Raw genomic sequence first — 13508 nt, 5'->3', positions numbered from 1 at the left:
CAAGTGTCTGTCAAGGATTTGCAAGAGACACAATGCAAACATGTACATGGAATTTACAACTTAACATGCAAAAATGTACATTCAAAATTCAGAAGTACTTTACAAATGAATGTGCATTGGCCTTACTTTTGGTAGGCACTTTGCTTTTCCTATGCTTGAAATTTTCATATGAGATCGGCCTTTGCTTTTCTTACTCCCGACTCTCATTTTTCTTTTTTTCTTCTTTTTTTTTTTTTCGAGAAGAGATTTCTTTTCCTTTTTCTTTGAGAGCTCTTCGACATCTCTTTATTTTACTTTTTTTTTTTTTTTTTTTTTTTTTTTTCGAGAGCGGGCCCTTCTCCTTTAAGCTGAGTTTGCCTCTCCTTTTTTTTACAATCCCATGATTTTGAACCACGAATTACAACAAACATAAACATTTACAAAGAAAAATTATGTAAACATAAAAAATCTAGCATACAAGAAATGAGTCCATTCGGGAATTCTCTGTTGACCCGACCATCTCCAATTCTAATCCTTGGGAAAATGCTATCTTCGTCTTTGAAATGAGCAAATGATCACCAACGGGGGTTTAAGAAATGAATTTGCGGGCTCAAGTGGGCTATGCAAAGAATGAAGTGTATAGGATAGAGAAATGAATGCTCTTCATCATCCTAAGGCACTTGAATTAAAATTCGAGTATAAATGCAAAGAAACACCTGAAGATTAATGTTAGTCCGAGCAAGAAAATTTCTAACCATTTGCCTCGTGTTGCTGCTAGAATTAACCCATCTGGACCCCGATGTGGGGTGGTTCTTGACAGGGGTAAAGAAATGAAACCACCGCTCAAAAGGGGTAATCAATGGATAACCTGTAGTGTTTAGGATAGAGAAATGAACGCCTCCGTCGCTTCGGTTATCGTACCTTTCGTGAGAAAACTCTTTACCTCGGGGAATGCGGAATTTTGCCACTGTTTATCTCGCCTGAAAAAATTGGACGTGTTTGGGAAAGGATTGCCTTACATCATCCTGTCGTGCCCCATTCCATACATTCGATGTATCTTATGTAGTTCATGTTCCTTATTCAGAGTTGGTAAATTAAACATGAGGAACAGTCATGCGCAAACTATGCAATGTATGAGTGTTTTTGAGCATATAAAATGCAGCAACTTTTTATCTTGGTGGACAGAATTCGCAAGCACATAAGAAACTTCTTAGGGGCGTGGATCGGGAGTTACCCCTACTCATGCAAATGAGTTGCAAAACTTCATTATCCGGTTCAAGACATGAGATTGTCAAAGGCTCCAGGAATTTCTCATTTCATTAATTTTTCGGGGAGAATGGATACTTTCCTATCCGAAAAGGCGGTGACCCCTGTAAAAATCAAAAGGGAAAGCGTCAATGTACGTTCTCATGTTCTAAACGAGTTGAAACGATACCGCTTTACCCTTGTACGAATTTCTTGTGAACTTTGAATTGAAAGGATCAACTCATCTTGATCGGATTGTATGTCCGGGATGTTATCTCTCCGGTCTTGTAACCATCTGGGCTGAGCTTCAATTGGCATTGAACTCATATTCTGGATTGGACTCATCTAGGTCGTATACTTCTGAATCCACTAAGTTCTCCTCCTCATGTATCCCCATGATGACAAACTTGTTGGTCGTTGGTTATCGTCATCGGGTTGGTGGTTCCATCATACTTCTCAAAGTCGGGCATCTTGAACTTTTACGGCACAATGATCTTTGAAAAGACAGACAGGTCGACACGGGGTATGTTGTGAGTCCCCTCGACCTCTCGGATCCTCTGTTCCATTTGGGCCAATAGCTTGGCCGTATCACCATTCAATCCGGGGGCCACGGGGCTGGCTTGGGGGATTGGGACTATGGGCGGCGTGCTCGACTTTACGCTCGTGATGATCACATCCTCTAGCGGCATTGTCGGATAGGGAGTAGCTTCCGGGGGCTTTACCAAAGTTGTCCGTAGGAGGAACTAGAGCGAGGAAGCGACGGGCTGGCGGGCGATGATTGAAGTTTGGTGGTGAAGGCGGCCATCATTTCCTCCATCTTTCGGGACATCATCCCTTCAAAGCGCTCGGTCAATGAGTTAAGTTTCTCGTCCAGGGCAGCACCGATAGTGGCGTTGATGTCGGCCATCCTCTTTGCGGCGATCGAGTAATATGTGGAGGATCCGTGATAAATTACCTGTACACGAGTAACAAACCCAAAATTAGTACAGGGAGCAAGAATAGCGAGCCGGCCCATGGCATCCCTCTAGACTCAAATGAACAAAGTGATTATGACCAAAGGATTGAAACATGTAATTTTCAGTTTGTCCGTTTTTACGAAAAAATTCGTATTAATTCGTACGTTGATCAAAACATGTCCAAATTTTACGAGCTTGTAGTTGAAAAGATGATGAACAACTTTTATGTTGGCCAATCGGACTAGAAATGCGCGGATCAAATCAGTTTGATGTGTCTTTCCAAAAAAATCATGCTCAGAAAGCTGTTATAACCACATGTTGTTGAAAAAATGAAGGGCCATCTTAAATTATGAATTTAATTCTGAAATTTTGCAAGATATTAGTTGAAACATAGGTCTACAACTTTCATGTTTGGCACTTACTCAAAGCTCGATCGTAGAATTTAGTAAAAATCGTACAACAGGAATAAGCCAAATCAGAATTGAGGACAACCGATGAAATTGTAAAAGCTGCGGAAGCAACGTGCGAAATTGGAAATAAGACAATGAAACTTCTAAACAATCAACCTAAACCATGGACTGGCCCAAAATAAAAATGAGATAACAGGGTACAAGAGACAAGAAATTACCTCTCATACGAAGAAAATGCCAATTACAAAGACATGCGCATGAATCGTGAGTTTAAATCTTATTCTATCTATCCAAAAGGCTTTTGCAAAGTGAAATGATGAACGAAACGACATGTCGCAGCCTCGCGCACGGTCATCATGACTAGTCGCAACCTCGCGTACAATAGTCATGACTAGTCGGGTCCAATCACTTCGGCTTGGTTCGGTCGACAAGGGCAATTCTCATGCATCGTAGCCTCACGTGCATGAGAACGACCCTTGAGCCATTTTTTGAAAAAAATTTCGGGATCCGGATGGGATAACCTTTAGCGAAACCTTACCGCCAAGGTTAAAGAACCATCTAAATACCATCTTAAAACTATTAGTGTGACCCGGGTCCGGTCACGGGTTGTGTGCGAGTGTAGTGCAAATACGATAAATCATGCACAACAATTAAAGGCAAACACCGCTTCAATGATTCAAAAGTTAAATCACAATTCCAATTCACCAAGCTCGCAAAACAAAGGGTTAGCCGATCACTCCTCCCCTTATAACTCCCCATCTGCAAAAACATTTAACACCTAAGAATAAGAATTCAACCAAAGTTTACCAAATCAAGTGATTTCTTTTTCATGAAATTATCCGGCCTAAGTCCTCTTTAAATCCCCAGTGAGTCGCCAAGTCTGTCGCGACCTAAAAAAATAAACGAGTTAATTTTCAGGCTAATGGATTATCGGGTTAATTAATTAACTAACCTAACTCGGACTCTCCCAAGTCCATACCAAATCGCAACTTAAGGTTCAAATAATTAACATGCAATGTGATTTGAATTTGGAGTCGCCACTAATCATTTTCGGTAGGTTGATTAGAAACCTAAATAAAATAGCGGGAGAAAACTATCTTATTTCCGCGAACCGGAGATTTTGAATTCGGGGATTTGGTTACGTCAGATTTCTCTAACGCCCTTTCGGTACCATTTTCATGAAAAATACTTGATTTGGCAATTTTGATGGATTTTACTTGAAATTCAAAGATGCAATTTTTTGGTTTTTTATCTTCTATTTTATGAGAATGTAAAACATTGAACTTTGTGCGATATACACCATGGATGATTTAGAAAGAAAGAAAACGCAGCCAAGCACGAGTATTTACAGAAATAAATTAACACGTAATAATGCTAAATTTTGGAACACGTGGCATGTCTAAAATAAACAAACAAATGTTCAAACCAAACGATTACATTTTTGTAGATCGAGATGGAAAGGATTACCTTCTATTACACAAAATCTTACTCACATACACGTTATAGTTCCCTTCAAGATCTCGGAGCTGGAAGAACGCGGCTGTCGTCGAAAATGGCAAGCAATGGCGTTGTTGGGTTGCGAGGGGCGAAATATGTGTCGGGACTCGTCGAAGATGATGCTCGACTAAAACACTTTTCTTCACTCTCGAATTTTCTCTTCTGATTTTTCTCAAGAACTCTCTTTTTCCTCTCTAAAAATTCCTCTCAAAAACTCTCTCAAAACTCTCTCAATTCTCTTCCACCTCCCTAAAAAAACTCTCTTAATTCTCTTCTACTCTCTCTCTCAATTCTCTTCCACTTCCCCCTTCTAAAACTCTTCTCAAGAGCTCTCTCTTTTATAGGCAAAGTTCTTCATCCTTCATTCTTCACCTTCATTTCTTCACCTTCCATTTTCATCTTCTCTTCTTCATCTTCATTTCTTCACCTTCCATTTTCATCTTCCCTTCTTCATCTTCATTTCTTCACCTTCCATTTTCATCTTCCCTTCATTATCTTCCCTTCATCATCTTCCCTTCTTCATCTTCTTTTCATTATCTTCCCTTCATCATCTTCCCTTCTTCATCTTCTTTTGGTATTTGCAATACGGTCCCTGAAGTTCCAAGTATTTGCAATACGGTCCCTGAAATTTTAAGTATTTGCAATACAGTCCTTGAAGTTTCAAATCTTCTCGGTGTATTTTTCCATCCCGTGCCTAGTCTAGACGCATGCTAAATTAAGTGTTCCGCTTGCCCGATTATATGACAATGCAATGTACGCTAAAAATAAATATGTGAGATGATTTTTTATAATTTTTATGCAAAAAATAGATTAATCAAAATTTAGGCGTCAACACCTTGGATGTCTTCACAAAATCTTCATTGATCCCCAAGCTTCTCAAAGTGCTTAGTGGACACAGGTTGAAAGCGGAACCATTATCAATCAAGACGTGAGGAACCTCCTTTCCGTGACACCTCACAGCTATGTAAAGGGCTTTGTTGTGAACTCGCCCTTCTTTCGGGAAGTCTTCGTCCGAGAAGGATATCTGGTCCTTCAGAAGGATAGCACCCACAAAGTCTCCCAATTGCACTTCGTTAATTGTCTCTGGAACATGCACCTCATCCAGCACCTTCAAAAGGGCGTCTTTGTGCTTTTCAGAATTTTTGAAGAGATCCAATAAGGAAATGCATGCGGGCATCTTCCGCAGTTGGTCAACGACATCATATTCACCGGTCCTCACGACCGATTGCAACTTCTCAACCTCTTCCGCAGTTGGGATTCTCTTTTGGAATCCACTTCTCTCGGGGATAACATCTTCCGGATCTCATTATGGCGTCAATCTCGTCCGTTCCATAATCCCAATGAACTGCCCTTGAGTTGTACTCTTCCACAAGCGGTAATTTAATCCTCACCGGTATGATCTTTTCTGGTAGTGATTCGGATGTTGATGGTTTTTCCGAACTAGAAGCTTCTAACTCCCAGCTATCAACTTTGTTCAAATCAATCACGAAACGAATTGGGGCATCTATCATCCCAATCATCTCATCCTCATGAACCTCCTCGGGGTTATGTTCGGACCGGGCCTTATCGGCGTGGCGTTTTCTTCATCCAGATCTCTCTGCCTTTCCCTTTTGACTCTTAGGATAATCCCCTCAATTCTCATACCAATCTCCACCATATGTTGGAACGACGAGTAAGTGTATGCATACATGCGATCAAAGTATTCCGCCGGAAGTGACTTGATACGAACTCCAACATTTCTCTCTCCGACGGTGGCGGTTGTACCATCACGGCGTGTTTCTTCCACCTCCTAGTGAAGAGTTCAAAACTCTCGTCTTCCCCTTTCCGGATATTCAACAGATTAGCCTTAGTGAAATAACCTCGATTCCAGCTTCAAAGTGTCGTATGAAGTGCTCGATAAATCCTCCCGGCTCGGGACCCGGTCTAGATCGATTGATTGAAACCATACCAGCGCGAGGCCCATTAAACTTTGTCCAAAGTTCCGGATCGGTGTTTCGTCATCTTCATGGTGGCCAACCATTTGGCGAAGATAGTATGAGACATGCGCCGCGAGGACACCCAGCGCCATTATACTTCGTGCGGAAGACCACCCTCGGGTTCACACCTTGAGGCGGGACATTTCTCGCTTGGGTGAGTGGCGTAATCAGCTCCTTCAACTCATCCATTTTCCTCGACACGTCATCTCCTTGCTCTTGTAGTAGAGCGATCTTTCGATTCTGTGTTTCCATGGCCCGCCGTATCTCCGGAATCTGCATATTCTCTTCTATTCTTGTGGCGTTGTTCCTGGCCATTAATTGCGATAATTCTGCTACCATAGTCGTCAAATGACGTATATGCGTCTCAGATTAGAAAGTCGCATATCAACCTCTTGGTTCCTCTTGTTCATCCCGAGGAGCCGCTTGGTCCTTAACTTCATCGATCGTTCCCACAAATTCGTCACTTGTGGGGTCATCCATTCCACCCCACCCATCGGGGACTACATCTCCGAATTGACAAAGAAACTCGGGGGCGCCGAATATAGCACTTTAAAGTTGTACCCACCACTATCTTCCCCCGGGTTATCAACTATTTCGCCCCTCTCTAGGGCTTTACTGCAAAAATCTCCTGTCGCCTCGGCGGGCCTTATCCAGACGGACTTCATATTCGTCTATCTCTTCAATTTCTTGACCATCTTTGACGCTCATCAAATATCCCGAGGGTATTTTCAAAAGAGCTCCCCTCGTAGGTTTCATTGCGAACTCCTCGGACAAAGCATGTTTACCGCCACGTAGGTTCCCTTGAAAGCGACATTTTCCATTCTTCCTATGACACCCAAGCTAATCAATTTTTCCAAGCAAGCCTCTTTTTGCTCTCGGGAAATACTCTCTCCTTCCGGGTATTGCGAGGCTAATGTCAAGACATCCCGCATTTTATCCATATTCACTATGAACTCCCGAACCTCTTCCTCTTCATCTCCAAAGATCGCGTTCACCTCACGATGCTCGGGTAGCGGGTTCTGCTGCACATTCGGTTCGGCTTTATCAAATTCCAGAACTTTTCCGTCGATCAATGCTTGCACCTTGAATTTCGGAGCGAGACAGTTTATCCGCGTTATGCCCCCTTTCTCCCATATGGTATACGCACGTCCTGGGTCTCATCATACCCAGGAAATCTTGGCGGGTGAGCTCGAGGTGGCTCTTTTGCAACTAAACGATTCTCCAAAAGCATGGGTAACAATTTGGATAAGGGTCGGGGTAGTGGGGTGAAAACAACTGGGTTTTTCTTTCTGAATTCCGGTGGTTTGGAAGCGGTCCAGGAGGACGTTCCTTGGGTAGGAATTGAAGGCGAGAAATTTCGGGCTTTGGCGGATTAGGGACAAAAGCTACTTCTCCAGGTTTGCTCCCTAATATCCCTTCTCAAAGGGTATTGGCGTTTGAAAGGCGCCTCGGGTATCTTCTTCTCTCTCGGTGCCCACTCATGACGCTCCGCCACCTTGATCGGGTGTGCAAATGTCGACACCCGAGAGGTGTTCGGCTTGTCGAAAAATTCAAACGGAAGGGCCTTGAGAAACAGATCTATTAGTTCATCTTCCGGGACGGGCGGTTTTACTTGCACGCGCCGGTGCTCTCCATCTCCGGGCGTAGGCGCGAACGGCCTCGCTCTTTCCTTTTTACTTGTCCTTAAAAGGTCCTCTCTAGTTAGGGCGGTCAAAGTGTTAAACTTGTATTGCCGAAGGAACTCGTCTCGCCGTTTATCCCAATCGGCGAGCCTCTCCGGCTCCAATTCAATGAACCACGCTAGGGTCGCCCCGAGATAGGCTTTCTGGAAAGTGTTAACCAAGTAGTGGAATGTTGTCGGAGAACTGCGACATTCGACGCAAGTAATACTTCAAGTGCGCCTTGGGACACCCGGTCCCATTATATCTTCTTACAAAGTCCGGCTCCTTGTAATCGCGAGGAACCTCTATCTTTTCGAACGGTGCAACCTTGTCGAATCTCGAGAGCTCATAACCTTGACTCGCCAAACACTCTTCGATCTTAGCGAGCCTCTTAATTTCCTCTTCCATTTTGAGGACTTGCTTCTCCTTTTTCTCCAGGTCAATCACAATGGGAGGATCCTTAGGCGGTCTTTCCGGATTCGAGTTGGATTGGCGGCGGGCGCCGGATTAGCGTTTGCTCCATCGGATGGCCCCGCAGAGCTTGAGAATTAAGGTCAACGGGGTATCTCCCCGGCTTGCAATCATCATTGCCTTCATCTCCGCCACCATTGTGGCGATCACATTCATTTGATTCTCCAGATTACCCACACGAGGTGCGAGCTCTTCTTGTTCCATCCTTAACTTGCGCGTTTTTTTGCGAGTCCTCGTATTTATCACTCACCTGTTTTCGAATATCAAATCGGTATGGGAAATATTAAGAATTGGAGACATTGATCCGTGGTAATTGACTTTTCTATATGTATGCATGAAATGCTCATAAAAGAAATAGTATGTATTCATTACAAACCAAATTGTTCAAAAGTATCTAAAAGATAACAAATATGTAAAATCTAAATGGGGGAATGGATCTATCCAAGTCGGGCGCTTCCACTCTTCTTGCTCTTCGATCCATCGGAATTCCATAAGTATGGGTCTCCTCCCTCTTCGATATCCACTTGCTCTGGATCTTCGGGAATGTACGGTTCTACTCCCGGTACATATGGTACTATGTACTCTGGCTCATATGACTCTACTTCTTCAATCCGAGGAGATACGCACTCGGGTACATATGGCTCTACCATTGATTGGCGATACTCCTTAAACTTCTGGATATACTCCTTGGAGGCCCCGTGAACGTTCATCTCATCGTCCAAATAGTCCGGCCATTCAACTTGTTGCGGTGGGGAATTCTTCAAAGCGTGAAGAATAAGCTTGATCCGGGCCCGATACAACTCCCTTGTTTCCTTAGTGAGCTTTCCTCGTATCATATCGAATGAGAAGATCCCGGGACAAACATCCGGTGGTATCTCTTGTAGAACTCCAAATTGCCTCACCACTCGAATGGGGTAATACGCCACAGCGCCGGTACATCCCAATAAGGGAATAGGGTTATCTTCAATACCCGAAATGCGAGCTTCTACGATCTTGGGCCAAGTCAAACGCCATCTAATATGCTCGGGTTTCAAATTGTCCAATAGCTCAACCCACTTTTTGAATGAGTATTTGGGTACAAGGGATTGACACTTAAGGAAGGATCTAAGGGGGTGAACGTGCTCATTGATCTCATAACACCCCACCCGGAGTTGGAAAGTCTTTATATGAGAGGTGAACCACAAGTGGAGTAATCCGCTAGACGCTTGGAAAACGGCCTTTTTTGAAGACTTGGAACGATTCATGGAGAGAAAAGTCTCGGCTAAGATCATGTACGAATAATCCCAGCGACAACACGCTTGTCCGGCTATATGGGTTATGGAGGGGTCAAAAGTAGTTCTAGAAGTCGGGAATAGAACGAATGCAAAGAAAGCCAAAATGAACACCTTTCCCGATTTATGACCGGTTTCGGTGGGTAGAGAGGAATAATTATCGAAAAGGAACGAGAATGTGAACTTGTTGGAATTGGACTTGTAAACTTTTTCAATTTCAGAAGTTTTAAGGCGAAGGAAACTCGATAACGAACGAGTGGAATCCATGTCCAAAGGGGGTTGAGCTATACGTTCTTCAAATTTGGCCCCGATAATAGCGGTATACTCCTCAAGCGTAGGGGTCAATTCCAATCCTCGAAAGTTGAACGTCATTGTTCGCGCGTCCCATGCCTTGGCTAGTGCTTGAATGAGCGCCGGTTGGCATTCCACTTTGATCAAATCTACAAGTCGTCCCAAACGTCCTTCCACATAGGCTTTGTTGACGATGTCGAGGCGATCCCACCATATAGCGAGTTCCTTGCGCGGTATTGGGATGACTTTGATGTCTCCATTCCCCATGATCTAAAAATGCAAAAATGATGATCCTAAAGTCAATTACCACGGTTTAATATGCATATGCATGTAATGTGATGCAAATGTGCTAACCAAATTCCATGTCATCTTTTGGTAACATGAGGGTCAACTACTCCCACTTGACCCAAATAAGCCAAATGGGGTAATTATGGACCAAATCTCACCCAAAGATGGCATGTAATTTGATTAGGATCGTTTAAGCGTAATCGGGGTAAAAAGGTCGTTCACAAATTGACAACTCATGAAATTTACAAGTCTAATAAAGTCAAAAAAGATAGAACATGATAATATCCAGAGATGTTCGGACAATAAATGTCGATGAAAGTACATAATAGACTCAAAATATAATGAAACCTAGAAAATGCCCCAAAGTCGTACTAATCTAGACAATGGGAATGGTATCCTCATCCGATGAAATCTCTACTATCTCGGGAAGCTTGATATCTTCTTCATCATCGGAGGATATGGTGATGATTTCCTTCTTCTTAATCGGAGAATGTTTTGGGGCCGTCTTGGTAGCATGAGGCTTCCTCGCCAACTTCATGTACAATTCCCAGATTCTTTCTTTCTCGCGCTCGAGCTCCAAATATCGTCCACATCGGGTATAATCGCAACTCTCGCTACGGATGCGGTTCCGTCCGTTGAGCTCTCGTCCGTGAACAAATCCGAAAACTCGGAATGTAGCGGGTACTCGGTCCTCGCGTCGAATGGTCCTCCGCTCCCATGTGAATACATCGGGTGCATCAACACGACTTTGGGGCGCCATCTATCCTAAAAAGGAAAATTTGACTTTCAACCCCGATCACTTAAACGATCTTACAAATTGTGATGATATGTAGTGGAAATGTATGATATGCAAAATTTAAATTTACAAGTTCAAAATAAAAAGGGTAGAAAGCCTTACCAACCGATGTTACTCTTTTTTTGGTTTTTGGTTTTAGGTATACCAACCATCCATTTCACATGCGCATGAGACAGGTGAGGTTTAACTCTAAAAAAAAATCAAAAAGGCTCGGGTATGGACCTAAAAAGGCTCCCGCTATACAAATCGATGGGCCGCCCACAAGCGCAATCAAACAACAAGTGGGTAGGACCATCAATCTTACATAGCGAGCGGGATCAAATATGGTCAACCCAAGTGCAATCAAACACAAGAGCTTCGCATACCGATCCCTATCTATGGCGACCTAAAAGGTGATTTCGCGGCTCGGGTTTAGGCGCTTGTGTGTGCGGTGTCGTGATCCTCGAAATATGCAAGACATGCACCACAATTTATATTCAAAACACCGCTTCAAAATTTGCATAAATAAACAAACAATCCAAAACTCCATATCTGCATCAAAAATGGTTAGCACAGACGCCACCCCTTATAACTCCCATCTGCATCAACATTTAACACTTTTTTTTGTTAGTGGACGTACCTCATCTTCAAGAGCATCTCGAGAAAACGAGGTTAGAAAACAATCAGCATTTTTATCGGCTTAAATCCTCTTAAAGTATTCCCCGGAGTCGCCAGATCTGTCGCGACCCTCCTCCCCGGAAATTCCCTCATTTCCGGGGGTGGAATAGGGCTAACGAGCCGATCCCCTCCTTTTATAGGCATATATATGGGGGATCGCGAGTCTCTCCCAAGACCCATTACTCGAATCGCGATGTCGGGTAAAATTTTTCAAATATCGAAATTGACCTTGTGTGGTCGGGTGGCATGTGCGAGATGTACATGCAATTTGGAGTCGCCACCGATCGATTTATTGGAAGGTACGATCGGAAAACCTTACCGAGCGGTCGGGAGAAACCGTTCGGTTCCGCGAAAACCAGGAGATTTTGGGTCCGGGGATTTGGTTACGCCAAGTTTCATATTTGACGCCCTTTCGGTTACCGATGTTGATTGTTTTTCTAACCTAAGATTTCATGCGAGATGCGATATAAGATGAGGTAGGTCCTAAAAAATCTAAGTATTCATACGAGATGGGATTTTTCTATCCTAATCAATCACAATCAAGAAAAAATAATGTACAATCAAAATCATTACAAGCAATCAAATCAATCAATCAAGGTTTGATATGTCTAAAATGGCTCTATCGGCCCACACAAAAATCAATTTTGGGTATCGGGGTGATTTGGTAAAAATTTGGGGGCGAATGGCCCGGAAGGGTAGAATGGTCATTTTTTGGGGTTCGGGACCCGAAAATCACAAAATTTCGATTTGGCCAGTTGAATGTGGCCATTTCTCATTTTTTGTGATTTTCTTGAATTTTTCTAATTTTTTCTATTTTTTGGAATTTTTATTTATTTTTAAAAAATATTGGAAATTTTCCGGATCGAAATTAATCGACCCCCGAAGTCTCAAAAATTTTCGATCCAGACTTTATGAGTCCCGAATCGATCTACAAATTTTTAGAAATTTTTTTATGAAAATCCGGGAATTTTTATGAATTTTCTAAGTATTTTTACAATTTTTTTGGATTTTTGGAAATTTTCTTTTTATTTTTTATTATTTTTTTTATTATTAAACCGGACCGGGTCAACCCGGTCAACGATCGGTCAACCCGGTCCGACCGCTCACAAACCCGCCTACAACACCAAAACGACACCGCATATGCATTTTCTATTTATTTTCGATTTTCTAATATCTATTCCTAATATTCGAATATACTAAAATAGAACGGACGTGCCAGATCAACTCCTGGATCAATCTCAGCCGTCGGTGTGCCCAAGATCAAAACGACGACGTGTTTGGCTATGTCCCTAAAACGACGCCGCATCGATCAAAAATGGACGAACGGCTACGATTAAATCCTATGACTCGATCTCAACCGTTAACTCATCACTAATCAAAACGACATCGCATCGCACATTTGATAGACGGCCACGATTGATTCTCAAACTAATCCTAGCCGTCGCTCCACCTAGCTATAAAACGACGCCGCATCAACTAAAAACTCGAACGGCCGGGATCTATTCTAGACTAAATCTGAACCGTTCAACCTTCAAATGCATAGAACGACGCCGTTCATTCCTAAGCTAAACGGCAACGTTTTTGATTTCTTTTATTTTCTAACTAATATACCTAATATCCGAAAATACAAAATAACGATCCGACGGTCATAAATCAAACTAGGCGAATTATCCTAGCCGTCGGATCGCGTCCGAGTCGGCTCGCTCGCGCCAACGGCCGAGCCGACTCGGATCCGGGGTGGACCAATGGGGATTCGACACGTGGACGTTGACTACTTTGACCGAGCCACATCGGTCGTCTTCAACCTCGCGACTATGACGGAATGGACGGCCGGAAGCTTCCGGCGACGATCCAACGGTGAATCTCCGACCAAATCATCACGAAACCAACTCCTATCGACTCATCTAGACCTCCAGTTTCACATATATCAAAATCAAATGAAATCATTAACTAAATCTCGAGAACCGGACTATGCACGGTCGCGACATTGCAGACTTCGATCGAGCAATA

This window comes from Rhodamnia argentea, chromosome 2 (assembly GCF_020921035.1).
Source record: "Rhodamnia argentea isolate NSW1041297 chromosome 2, ASM2092103v1, whole genome shotgun sequence".
NCBI lineage: Eukaryota > Viridiplantae > Streptophyta > Magnoliopsida > Myrtales > Myrtaceae > Rhodamnia > Rhodamnia argentea.
The sequence above is the reverse complement of the archived record's forward strand: the minus strand, read 5'-3'. Positions refer to the sequence as shown.